General features: G+C 35.4%; 1 non-coding gene across 1 annotated transcript; it reads right to left on the bottom strand.

The window, feature by feature from the left end:
* Window positions 1–449: 449 nt before the first annotated feature.
* LOC127742427 (small nucleolar RNA R71) lies at window positions 450–557 on the bottom strand. The gene has a single exon (XR_008003684.1). It is a non-coding gene; the product is annotated as a small nucleolar RNA R71 (small nucleolar RNA).
* Between the last annotated feature and the right edge of the window lie 14,547 nt (window positions 558–15,104).

The raw sequence follows: 15,104 nt of genomic DNA, 5'->3' as shown, positions 1-15,104 counted from the left end.
CTAAAGCACAACAATCCAGAGAAAACCTTACAGAGAATCTCGAAAAAGAAAGAGACATGGCCGAACCCAACAATAATGCAAGGAGGATGCTTGGTGATTATACTACACCTACTTCCAATTTTTATGGAAGAAGCATCTCAATCCCTGCCATTGGAGCAAACAATTTTGAGCCGAAGCCTCAACTAGTTACTCTAATGCAACAGAACTGCAAGTTTCATGGACTTCCATCAGAAGATCCCTATCAATTTTCAACTGAATTTTTGTAGATCTGTGATACTGTTAAGACTAATGGAGTAGATCCTGAAGTCTACAGGCTCATGCTTTTCCCTTTTGCTATAAGAGACAGAGCTAGAATATGGTTAGACTCACAACCTAAAGATAGCCTGGACTCTTGGGATAAGCTGGTCACGGCCTTCTTGGCCAAGTTCTTTCCTCCTCAAAAGCTGATCAAGCTTAGAGTGGATGTTCAGACCTTCAAGCAAAAAGATGGTGAATCCCTCTATGAAGCTTGGGAAAGATACAAGCAGTTGACCAAAAAGTATCCTTCTGACATGCTTTCAGAATGGACCATCTTGGATATATTCTATGATGGTCTATCTGAATTCTCTAAGATGTCACTGGACCATTCTGCAGGTGGATCCATTCACCTAAAGAAAATGCCTGCAGAAGCTCAAGAACTCATTGACATGGTTGAAAATAACCAATTCATGTACACCTCTGAGAGGAATCCTGTGAGTAATGGGATGCCTCAGAAGAGTGAAGTTCTTGAAATTGATGCTCTGAATGCCATATTGGCTCAGAGCAAAATGTTGAATCAGAAAGTCAACATGATTTCTCAAAGTCTGAATGGATAGCAAAATGCATCCAACAGTCTAAAGAAGCATCTTCTGAAGAAGAAGCTTATGATCCTAAGAACCCTGCAATGGCAGAGGTGAATTACATGGGTGAAGCCTATGAAAACACCTATAATCCCTCATGGAGAAATCATCCAAATTTCTCATGAAAGGATCAACAAAAGCCTCAACAAGGCTTTAATAATGGTGGAAGAAACAGGTTTAGCAATAGCAAGCCTTTTTCATCATCTTCTCAGCAACAGACAGAGAATTTTGAGCAGAGCCCCCCTAGCTTAGCAAACATAGTCTCTTATCTATCTAAGGCCACTTTAAGTTTCATGAATGAAGCAAGGTTCTCCATTAGAAACTTGGAGGCACAAGTGGGTCAGCTGAGTAAGAAAATCACTGAAACTTTTCCTAGTATTCTCCCAAGCAATACAGAAGAGAATCCAAAAAGAGAGTGCACGGCCATTGATATAATCAAAATGGCCGAATCCAAAGAGGAATGGGAGGATGTGAATCCTAATGAGGAAGACCTCATGGGATGTCCTCTTGACAGAAAGGAGTTCCCTATTGAGGACCTAAAGGAATCTGAGGCTCATATAGAGACCATAGAGATTCCATTAAACTTTCTTCTGCCATTCATGAGCTCTGAGAACTATTCTTCCTCTGAAGAGGATGAAGATGTAACTGAAGAGCAAGTTGCTCAATATCTAAGAGCCATCATGAAGTTGAATGCCAAGTTGTTTGGTAATGAGACTTGGGAAGATGAACCTCCCTTGCTCATTAGTGAACTGAATACATGGGTTCAACAAACTTTACCTCAAAAGAAACAAGATCCTAGTAAATTCCTAATACTGTGTACCATAGGCACCATGATCTTTGAGAAGGCTCTGTGTGACCTGGGGTCAGGTATAAATCTTATGCCACTCTCTGTAACGGAGAAACTGGGGATCTTTGAGGTACAAGCTGCAAGAATCTCATTAGAGATGGCAGACAAGTCAATAAAACAAGCTTATGGATTGGTAGAGGATGTGTTAGTGAAGGTTAAAGACCTTTACATCCCTGCTGATTTCATAATCCTATACACTGGGAAGGATGAGGATAAATGCATCATCCTTGGAAGATCCTTCCTAGCCACAGCAGGAGCTGTGATTGATCTTGACAGAGGAGAGCTAGTCCTTCAATTGAATAGGGACTACCTTGTGCTTAAAGCTCAAGGATCTTCCTCTGCAACCATGAAGAGGAAGCATGAAAAGCTTCTCTCAATACAGAGTCAAACAAAGCCCCCACAATCAAACTCTAAGTTTGGTGTTGGGAGGCCACAACCAAACTCTAAGTTTGGTGTTGAACCCCCATATTTAAACTCTAAGTTTGGTGTTGGGAGGTCCCAACAATGCTATAAGTTTGGTGTTAGCTCCATGAGAGCTCACTGTCAAGCTATTGACATTAAAGAAGCGCTTATTGGGAGGCAACCCAATTTTTATTTATCTATATTTCTATTGTTCTTTTATGTTTTATTAGGTTTATGATCATGTGGAGTCACAAAACAATTGCAAAAATTAAAAACAGAATAAAAAATAGCAGAAGAAAAAGCACACCCTGGAGGAAGAGCTGTCTGGCATTTAAACACCATAAACAAGCATCTGTCTGGCGTTTAACGCCAGAAACTAGCACCAAGCTGGCGTTTAACGCCAGAAACAAGCATCAAGCTGGCGTTAAAATCCAGAAACAGGCTACATATGGGTGTTTAATGCCAAAAACAAGCATCAGGCTGGCATTAAACGCCAAAACAGGCTACATCTGGGTGTTTAACGCCAGAAACAAGCATCAGGCTGGCGTTAAACTCTAGGATTGCATACAGAGGGCATTTTACACGCCTAAAAGGTGCAGGGATGAGAAATCCTTGACACCTCAAGATCTGTGGATCCCACAGGATCACCTCAGGATCTGTGGACCCCACAGGATCCCCACCTACTCCACTTCTCTCTTCTTCACACAATCCAATAACTCTGTACCCTTCACCAATCACCTCAATCTATCTTCCCCATTACCCTTTCATCAATCACATCCATTGACTCTTCCCCAAAACCCCACCTACCTTTAAATTCAAAATCTCTTTCCCACCCAAACCCACCCTAAATGACCGAACCCACAACCCTCTCCCTCCACTATATAAACCCCTCTATCCTTCTTCATTTTCACACAACACTACCCTCTCTTCTCCCCCTTGATCGAAACCCACACCTCTCTCCCTCTCCTCCATATCTTCTTCTTCTTCTATTCTTTCTTCTTTTGCTCGAGGGCGAGCAACTTTCTAAGTTTGGTGTGGTAAAAGCATAGCTTTTTTGTTTTTCCATAACCATTGATGGCACCTAAGGCCAGAGAAACCTCAAGAAAGAGGAAAGGGAAGGCAATTGCTTCCACCTCTGAGTCATGGGAGATGGAGAGATTCATCTCAAAAGCCCATCAAGACCATTTCTATGAAGTTGTAGCCAAGAAAAAGGTGATCCCTGAGGTCCCTTTCATGCTCAAGAAAAATGAGTATCCGGAGATCCGACATGAGATCCGAAGAAGAGGTTGGGAAGTTCTCACCAACCCCATTCAACAAGTCGGAATCTAAATGGTTCAAGAGTTCTATGCAAATGCATGGATCACTAGGAACCATGATCAAAGCATGAACCCAAACCAAAAGAATTGGCTTACAATGGTTAGGGGGAAATGCTTAGATTTCAATCCGAAGAACGTAAGGTTGGCGTTCAACTTGCCTATGATGCAAGAAGATGCATGCCCCTACATTAGAAGGGTCAACTTTGATCAAAGGTTGGACCAAGTCCTCATGGACATATGTGTGGAAGGAGCTCAATGGAAAAGAGACTCAAAAGGCAAGCCGGTTCAATTGAGAAGACTGGACCTTAAGCGTGTGGCTAGAGGATGGTTGGAGTTCATCCAACGCTCCATCATCCCCACTAGCAACCGATCCGAAGTAACTGTGGATCGGGCCATCATGATCCATAGCATCATGATTGGAGAGGAGGTAGAAGTTCATGTAGTCATCCCTCTAGAACTCTACAAAGTAGCCAAAAAAGCCCTCCACCTTGGCAAGGCTAGCTTTTCCTCATCTCATTTGCCATCTATGCAACATAGCTAGAGTTGTCATAGAAGGAGACATCCTCATTGAAGAGGACAAGCCCATCACTAAAAAGAAGATGAAGCAAAAAAGAGAGCCCATTCATGGATCTCAAGAGACGCATGAGGAAGCTCATCATCAAGAAATCCCTGAGATGCCTCAAGGGATGCATTTTCCTCCAAACAACTATTGGGAACAACTCAACACTTCTCTAGAAGGATTGAATCATAACATGAACAAATTAAGGGTGGAACACCAAGAGCACTCCATCATTCTCAATGAGATTAGAGAAGATCAAAGAGTTATGAGGGAGGAGCAACAAAGGCAAGGAAGAGACATAGAGGAGCTCAAGAACACCATTGGTCCTTCAAGAAGAAGGTGCCACCATCACTAAGGTAGACTCATTCCTTAACTTCCTTGTTCTTATCTCTCTGTTTTTCGGTTTTTGAGCTTCACGTTTGTCTATGTTTGTGTCTTTATTACATGATCATTAGTGTCTAGTGTCTATGTCTTAAGGCTATGAATAATTCCATGAATCCTTCACCTTTCTTAAATGAAAAATGTTTTTAATACAAAAGAATAAGAAGTACATGAGTTTCGAATTCATCCTTGAAATTAGTTTAATTATATTGATGTGTCTGTGGCATTTATGTATCCGGTGGTAATACTAGAAAACAAAGTACTTAGGGCCACGGCCAAGACTCATAAAAGTAGCTGTGTTCAAGAATAAACATACTTAACTAGGAGAATCAATAACACTATCTGAACTCTGAGTTCCTATGGATGCCAATCATTCTAAACTTCAAAGGATAAAGTGAGATGCCAAAACTGTTCAGAAGCAAAAAGCTACAAGTCCCACTCATCTAATTAGAACTAATATTCATTGATATTTTGAGATTTATAATATATTCTCTTCTTTTTATCCTATTTGATTTTCAGTTGCTTGGGGACAAGCAACAATTTAAGTTTGGTGTTGTGATGAGCGGATAATTTATACGCTTTTTGGCATTGTTTTTAGGTAGTTTTTAGTAGGATCTAGCTACTTTTAGGGATGTTTTTATTAGTTTTTATGCAAAATTCACATTTCTGGACTTTACTATGAGTTTATGTGTTCTTCTGGGATTTCAGGTATTTTCTGGCTGAAATTGAGGGACCTGAGCAAAAATCTGATAGGAGGCTGACAATGTTGGATTCTGACCTCCCTGCACTCGAAATGGATTTTTCGGAGCTACAGAATTCCAAATGGCGCGCTCTCAATTGCGTTAGAAATTAGACATCCAGGGCTTTCCAGCAATATATAATAGTTCATACTTTATTCGAGTTTAGATGATGCAAACTAACGTTCAACGCCAGCTCCATGCTGCATTCTGGAGTAAAACGCCAGAAACACGTCAACCAGAGTTAAAGGCCAAAAACACGTTACAACTTGGTGTTTAACCCCAAGAGAAGCCTCTGCACGTGTAAAGCTCAAGCTCAGCCCAAGCACACACCAAAGTGGGCCCCGAAAGTGGATTTCTGCACTTAGACTTATTTCTGTAAACCCTAGTAGCTAGTTTAGTATAAATAGGACCTTTTTACTATTGTCTTTGACGAGATCTAGGGAAGAGCTTTTGGAACATCTTTGATTATTGTTAGTCCTTAGACACTGGGGGCTGGCCTCACGGCCGTGCCTACCTTATTATCACTTATGTATTTTCAACGGTGGAGTTTCTACACACCATAGATTAAGGTGTGGAGCTCTGCTGTTCCTTGAGTATTAATGCAATTACTATTATTCTTCTATTCAATTCAGCTTATTCTTATTCTAAGATTTTCGCTGCACTTCAACATGATGAATGTGATGATCCGTGACACTCATCATCATTCTCACCTATGAACGCGTGACTGACAACCACTTCCGTTGTACCTTAGATCGAGCATGTATCTCTTAGCCTCCATTCCGAAAGATCGGAGTCTTCGTGGTATAAGCTAGAATTATTGGCGGCCATTCCTAAGATTCGGAAAGTCTAAACCTTGTCTGTGGTATTCTGAGTATGATCTGAGATAGGATGACTGTGACGATCTTTAAACTCACGAGTGTTGGGCATAGTGACAGACGCAAAAGGATCACTGGATTTTATTTCAACATGATCGAGAACCGACAAATGATTAGCCATGCGTTGACAGTGCATTCGGACCATTTTCACTGAGAGGACGGGACGTATCCATTGACAACGGTGATACCTAACATACAGCTTTCCATGGAAAGGAGTAAGAATGATTGGATGAAAGCAGTAGGAAAGTAGAGATTCAGAAGGAACATAGTATCTTCATGCGCTTATCTGAAATTTCCACCAATGAATTACATAAGTATCTCTATCTTTATTTTATGATTTATTTATCTTTATATTCGAAAACCACTATAACCATTTGAATCCGCCTGACTGAGATTTACATGATGACCATAGCTTGCTTCAACCAACAATCTTCGTGGGATCGACCCTTACTCACGTAAGGTTTATTACTTGGACGACCCAGTGCACTTGCTGGTTAGTTGTGCGAAGTTGTGAGGAATGTGTGTGAACCATAGTATTGTGCACCAAGTTTTTGGAGCCATTACTAGGAATTGTTCGAGTTATGATCTCTCCCTCAACCTCTAAGAGGAGCAGCATACATAAGTTACTTAGAGAGTAAGCTAAATACATATATACATATATACAAACAGAAAACCAAAATACACCCAAGTACTACTTCGCGTCCCAAGATCCAGACGCCTAGCGAGGAGCCTCTTGACCTGCATATAAAAAACAACAATACAATATGTAATGAGAACCGGAGGTTCTCAGCATGGTAAAAGTGCCACGCATATAATAAATAAGGCCTTGAGAATGCCATAGGCAATCCTAGAACTCTGTTATTCAGTTATCCAACTTAAGTACTAAATAGAAGCCATAAACAGGGGGTATGTATTCTAAATCTACCTAACTTACTCATGTTGAATCCTAACCTAACACCAAACCATTTCTCCATCTCCTTCATCCCTCCATCATCTATAATGCAACAGAAACAAGCAACCAAACAAGTTCACACACAAGTAAAGAGTAGATATTACAAATAGCAAGTGTAACAGGTAGCAGGTGATATATATCAATTAGGCAAACCCAGGAAATGCATAGCAATCAAAACAAACAAATGCATATGATGCATGCCTGTCCTATGGCTAATGGGACCCATCTGTCAGTTATCCAGCCAACCCGACAAGTCCGAAAATCTTAGACTATCCACCATCGTGCATCCCCAAGAGTCTATGCATAGAGTTCACATTCAATCATCATATAATCACTCAATAGGGGCTATCCATACCCGGGAATTTATACGTGCCCGGTCACCCTTACGACGTAGGGTCAACAGAGTATCGAGATTCAACCTAGAACACGTGGTGGCGAGCCACGGTTTTTACCCAGGGAAACTCGTATCTCATATATCATTATTCATAAGCCAGGGCAATTTCATTATCAATACATCTTCAAATATCAAGCCTTAGCGTTAAACTTCGTTAATATTCTTATTCTCTTCATAAAAGCCACCATTTACAACTTTCTTCACCCTCAAGTTATCTTGTTTTCCTATCTTCTTTTATCTACTGGACTTAGAACCATACTTTAAGCCTTAAAGGGAAGAAAATGGAGGTTTAGAAGTGGTAAATTGGTCTAAAAATAGTCAAAACCAGTTTTTGCAGCAGGCAGCATCCACGCGTACGCGTAGGCCACGTGCACGCGTGGAGCGTGCATCAAGTCATGCGTATGCGTGAGTCATGCGTATGCATGAATATGCACACACGCGTACGCATGCCTCTCCCGCATACGTCGCCAAAATTCCCTCATACATCAATAACCCTTCATTTGTTTATATCAACTCTTTACCAATACCAACCTTTATCATATATTTATCAACCTTCGATCAACATGTACCAATTAAATGCCATTAACATAAATCAACCCTTCATACACATTAATCCATCAACTTGACATAACAACTCTCTATTAACAAACACCAACCTTAATTCATCAATATACATCAACATCAACACAACCCATCATAAGCAAGTTCAAGAGCATAACAATTAATAACCTCAATACCTCATAATTCCAATATATGTTCATTAACAATTTATTCTCACAACATTGAAAAACTACTCATTAAATGCAATTAACAAATTCAGCTTCTCTTATGGTTCCTCTAACCTAAGTTTTCACAACACCGTAAATATTAAACGTGCAAAACTTAAACCATACCTTGGCCGATCACTTAGTTCACCCAAGGCAGCCTCACAACACAAAATTATAGCCCCTTCAAACTCAATTAAAACAGACCCAAACCAAGCTTTGATCACCAACAAGCCTCCACTTACTCCCAATTCAATTCCAATGCTTATATACCCACTCAATCTACATATAATACATATACATGTTCCAATTTCAGTTTTTCCTTTACAAATACAAGATTGAGCTAGGGTTAAGGTGTTCTTACCATACCTATATGCTCAATAGCTTGAGCACACAAGTCCCAGAAGCTAACTTGAACCTAGAACACAAAAATTGGAGAAGATTCACTATAGGTTTTCAATTTCACCAAAGAAAGAGGGATAGAGATTCTGAACCAAATATGAAGCTTAACAGTGAAATTGTTTAGATAGAAAGGTAGAGCTCGACGCACTGAGCGCGTGGCCGCAAACGGTGCGGCGATTGGAGCCCGGACGGAGGAGTTATGGTGGATCAAAGGTTGTGAGGATTGAGAGCTCCTCCTCCCTTCCCCAATTCTGTTTGTGTTCGTTTCATGCAATGGGGAAGAAGAAGCTGCTGTTTTGTTTAAATCTTTGGTTCTGGTTGGACCTATGGGCCCGGTTTGGCCCTAGTTCAACCAGTTCAGCCCTTCCGGTCCGATTTTGCGCCAAATTTTCGAAATTGATCAGGAGCTCTATCCTATTTTAATATTAGTTTTGCATTTTTAGCTTTCCTAATTAAAATTCAATTTATTAACTAATTATTTACCAATTTTAGCGGGGTTTATAGTATATTAATTTTCTAATTAAAATTGTACCAGTTTACAAAAAAATGCACTATCTTTTTATAACTAACAAATAATTTATATATTCATTCCAATTTTTCTTAAAAACATTATTTGAAGTTTGATCCTTAAATTTTTTATTATTTTTTTAATTGATTGCCATTGGCAAAAAAAAAAAACGAGTTAGCATAAAATTAATAATTATAAAAGATAAAAAAACCTTATTTTTAAATAAATTTACAAAAAATCGCTTCAAAATATGACTGAATTATTTTTTTTACCATGAAAACAAATTTGTTCCTCTCACACTAATTAAGAAATAACGTAACACACTCCAATTTCTAAGGAAAATTGTTTAATTTCATAAATTATGTGACACAATACAATATAAAATGATAAACTACGTAGTCTAGAATATAAAGCTTGGTTAGCAATTGGAATTTTTATAGAACTTGTTGAACTCAACTACTTTTAAGAAAGTGCACACAAATTGATTAAGTTAAAATCACAATTATTCAATTATTTTGATAAACTTTTAGGATTTTCAAACTCCAAGTTAAGTATCCAAAAGTATACACCCAAACTTTTGACAAGAAACAAAAAAGAACATTCAAACCTTTTAATAAGAAAATATAAAAAACTAAAATTTAGACCATGTCATTTCACTAAATAGGCAATATCCAATTCAAGTGACTAATTGAAGAAACTAAATTTTAATTAAACTGATTTGAACACACAGACTACACTTTTACGCTATTCAAATTACTTTAGCATTTTTACCCCAGAATAAAATCCACAAACGACACAGGAAAACTGAGAACAAAGAATGAAATAAAAGTTATGCATCTTCGAACCGAACATAAAAGGTAGAAATAATACACCAAAACTCAGAACAAATTATACAGAAAATTTAGACTTTATTATGAGTAAACTTTTTCTTGAGAAACTATAAAGCATGTCATTTCACTAAATGAGTATGTCATTTTCAAAAATCACTAAATGAGAACTACGACAGCATGTGAGATAAGAAACTAAATAAAGATATGTAGGATACCAAATATAAAATTGAAAGAGAAACAAAAATTAAGCAAATAATGAGACTAAGTAGTATTAGTATTGAAGTATTCAGATGCATGTATACATGTGGTTGCATCATTTCAATTTATGGTCCCCCATGATCCAACTGATTGAATATGGTCAATGGCTCAAACCCATTAACATCTCTTACTGATGCACCATTCGAGCATAAAATGTAATCTGTATCAAAATATTCTATTTACTTTTTTTGTCACCAAATGTATTCAACCATAAGTCATGAGCTGAATATAACAAAACAAACGTTTGATGTCCTAATTCATATTCAACAATCTCTCTCAATAATTTCAATGTAGTCAAAATGTGAGATTAGAGTATATATATATATATATATATCAAAAACTATACAGCTAGGATTTTTTAGTAAATTTGGGTGTTTATTTGTCTTGGATCAATGTTCTTGTAGAGGAAAAAGCATAAAGTAGTTTTTAGCAACATCTCAAGCATTGGCGTATTCTAGAGTGACACACAAGTTAAACGAAAATTCAACTCAAGTAAGAAAAATGAATTTGAGACCTTTCAATCGGAATAAATAAGTGTAATTCAACTCAGGTGAGCATTCAAAACAATTAAATATTTCTTAATCTGGTTTTATTGTATAAAAGTCCTACTTTTAAGCAATTAAAGATACTTTAAGAGCCACACATAATACAACAAATTAGAAAATAAAGGACAACGAACAAAATGAAATGTCAGCCTTTTATAGATGGTTATGATAAGATATTGTTCAACTTTTTGAATTACGTGTCACCAAATACAATATAAAAATTTAAACTACTTAGTCCAAATCATAAAGGTTGATTTGCAATTGTGATTTTTATAAAACTTGTTACACTCAATCACCTTTAATAACGTGCACACAAACTGATTAAATTAAAACCACACATGTTCACTTATTTTCAAAAACTTTTAGCATTTTTAAACTCAAGATTAAAGATCCAAAGAATAGAACCAAACTCTTTACAACGAAAATAAAATACCTTGAAACCTTTTGATGAAAAAATATAAAAAACTGAAATTTGCAAGCATGTTGTTAATACACCAAAACTCCGAACAAATTATACACAAATTTCAGCCCATATTATGAGTAAAAATTTACTTGAGAAACTTTAAAGCTTGTCATTTCACTAAATAAGCATTGTCCTATCCAAAGAACACATTAAAACTAAACCAGCATGATTGACTGTCTAGTTCTTTTGAATCCATGTCCTTGTAGAATAAAAAAATAAAGTAGTAAATAGCAAAATTTTAGTTATCAATAGATTTCAAAGAGCAACACAAGTTACACAAAGCAAGTGATCAGCATATCCATGTCTTTGTATTAAATAACATGTTTGAAAGAATGACAAATGAAGAAATTCACAGAAAAATTGCCAAGGATGAAATTGTGTATTAATGTGAAATTGACAACCTTAGCCTGTTGGATGTGAAAAAAGAAACTAACTAGAGATACATAGAATACCAAATAAAAAATTGATGGAGAATGAGAAGTTAGGTAATGTTTAGACCATGGCCTCCTAAACTTTCAAGTTCATTCCATTCTAAGTAGAAATCAATGGCTTGATATGTATGGACAAAAAAATTACATGAATTTCTGCATACATGTGACATTAAGAATTTTTTTCATCAGAAACTTATGAATCTATTACAAAACATTTTTAAAGATCTACATTATATTTTTTCTTAAAAACTTGTAAATTGATCATCACAAAAATATTAGAAATTTATTTATCTTATTACTTTTTTATTATTTTCATTAGATGGTTGTAAAGATATATAACATTAAATTTAGCTTTCAAATTATTCACATAGGCATTTTATCAAGCAATATTCATGCATTAATTTACACAGATTAGATTATGCATACCAAACAATTAAGAAAGACCTCATATCAATAACAACAAAAAAAAAAACATTTGGAATCATAAAACTATAAATTATAATTTTCCACATTTTACATAGCTTCTTCTAATGATGAAAAACCTTCTATTGAAGTATCTAATTCAACTCAAAACAATACAAAATTAGATAGACTGAATCTGCACCAGAGAGTAAACTTGAAAAATTAAATAAAAGTCTGAAAACATATATAATAACTCTCGGATTAAAAAAATGTCTTAAAACATATATAACAACTCACTGATTTATCCATGACCACAATATAAAGAAAAGCAGGTTCATCAGTTTCCTCTCTGGGATCACATAAACTCTACATCCTGATCACCCTAACGGTTATTTTCCAATACTCATTCCAAGAAGTGATGTTATGAAGGCATTGTTGTGAAGCAGTTGACACCACACAAATCTCATTTGCTGCATCCATCGCCAGAACCAACACAAGAAATGAAAGGATATACCCAATGTTGAATAATAATTCAAAGAAGAAAGAACATACAAAAGAAAACTCTTTTTCTAGGACCAATAAAGCAAATTGAAACATCAGAAATAACAAATTCCAATAACATTTAAAATCAATGAAAAGAAAACCCTAATACACCTACTCCAAAAGAATTTCGACTAAAATACAGCCAGTAGATATTAGAATCATCATGATCAACAGCAACCCTAAGGGATAGCTATTCGAATCCATCAGTCACTTCCATAGAAAAAAATGACTCAAATATATACAAAATCACAGTACAGAAGTTGAAGTAGTTACAATTAGCGATTTAATAGGCAACTACAAATCTAATGGAGTACCTGTGTAGTAAATTCTACTATGCCCTGTGATTGCTAACCCCAAACATTCATCAAATCAACATAAAACCCTATGCATGTTCTGACAGAAGATCTTCACCATGTCATCATCATATAGGAGAGAGAAGCTCTTCATCACCGCCATTATCGGAACCCATGGAACGCTGCAGCAGGAAAATATATCGTCTTTGAGCGACATGAAATGGAGAGCCTGGGAAGACCTGTTGAGCGACATGAAATGGACAGCCAGTGGAAGAGTTGTTGAACATCTGCTTCCTTCATATAGGGGTAGCTTTTCTAGGTCTACAAAAGAGATGTTGAGTGACATGAAACAGAGAGCCTGGAAAGGAGAAGAACGCGAATGCCATCATGCCCTTTGGAAAATACCCCTAAAATTAAAATAAGAACCGGAGTGAAAATGGGTTTATAGGGTATGGGATAAGAAAAAGTAAAATAGGATAGCTATGAAAAAGGGTTTTATAGGGATGAGGCAAATTGGAAGGGTATCTAGAATGGGTGAGGATTTCACATAATCATGTTATCTTCCAAGAGAGATTTTTCTATCACGTCAATCTTTCTCTATTCAATCAAAACTAAAATATTACAGAAAAATAAAAGAGAATAGTCTAACATTCTATTCGTTATATAGAATTGAATTGCATATTTGGATAACTTAAATTTCTATTGGAAATAAAATAAAATTTAATGATAAAATGAATTAATAAAATTTTAAGTTTAAATTGAATTTTAGTATTTAAAATATTTATAAAATAAATTAACATTACAAGAAAAATACCCATTCATGTACAATTGAAAATTGTAGCCAAAAGTGAAAAAAATATGCCTTAGGCTACGGCTACGCTTTTTGGAGTGATTCCTATTCGACCGATGCCTATTCTCAAAGGCTACGCTTTTCTGCATCAAACGGCTACGCTTTTGGCGTTTGAGAATAGGGTGCACTTTTCAAGTGATGCATATATAATTTTCTAATAATTATTAATATAATATAGTAGTTAGTAATATGATTACATGTATAATAATTCTGCATTTTTATTTAAATAAGTTAAATATTATAAAATAAAAATAAATACATAATTATACTAAATAATTTCTTTAAATAATAAACATTATCTCTAACCAAAATATATTTATAATAATGATCCAAAAGTACTAGAATAAAGTTAGTTGTAAAAATTCATACATCTCACACTAAAGTAAGCATAGCCATATCAAAATAACCATAATACCACTTAGAATTTACTACTAATACTCTACAAAAAAACATAACCTACATACTTAAGTATCTTCTAATAAAAGGCATTAGTCAACCATACATGTATCCATTCTCAACACTACTTTTCTTAGCCAATAAACCACAATAATAATCAGCTTAATCTTCATTATTACCCTACATAATTATATAGAAAAGTAGTTAGAAAAATATTCATAATGACATTCGTAATTATAAAAATTAAAAAATCAAACTCAAAATTATCAATGACTGATATCATTAATTCACCAAGACATACAAGACTCTCAACACAAGATTGAAGAAAAAAAATAGAGAGAGAGATGTTTATGTATAATTAAACAGAGGAGAATCATTGCCATATGCAACCATTTAACCATAAATTTAGCACAATCATCATTTAGCAAGAGTTAAATTGATATAATCAAACAGAATGGGACCCAGTAGCAGTAGCAACAATTAAATCATTAAAGAGATAAGGGCAAAACAACAAAATAGGGCAGAAAAAAAAGACAATCTAGCAGCAATTAATCTTTATATGACTTCAAGTAAAACAAATAAAGAAAAATAAAGAATTTATAGTACAAATATAATAACTTAAATTGAAACTTCAAAATTAACAAAACAATCAAGGTGAAGCTACACATGAATCAATAGCATAGTCATAAATTGAAAAGAATAAAAAATATGCATTGTACTTTGTCATGACACAATCAACGTTTTGACAAAATCTACTTGAAAGACCTTAACCAAAAACTTCAATCTGTTTGTTACCAAGTAAAATTTCAAGAGATTAGACTATAATCATAATTGGAGATTAGGCCAAATCACATAATAAAAAGAAAAAAATTACCAAGTCACATCTAAAATATTATTTTTGTAACATAAATGCTTTACATTTTAAAAATACAAATTAAAAATTATTAGGAATTGAAATAAACTATGGACAGCTATAGAGAGACAACTTTAGATGCCTTATTTCAAGCATATAAAATCCCATGCCTGAACTATTTTCCTTTCAAGTTTTAGCGTGCTTTAGCTACTGCTTAAGTAA

Source organism: Arachis duranensis, chromosome 1 (genome assembly GCF_000817695.3).
Source record: "Arachis duranensis cultivar V14167 chromosome 1, aradu.V14167.gnm2.J7QH, whole genome shotgun sequence".
In the NCBI taxonomy this organism is placed as follows: Eukaryota; Viridiplantae; Streptophyta; class Magnoliopsida; order Fabales; family Fabaceae; genus Arachis; species Arachis duranensis.
Note: the sequence above shows the minus strand (reverse complement) of the source record. Positions and strands in the feature narration are given on the sequence as shown.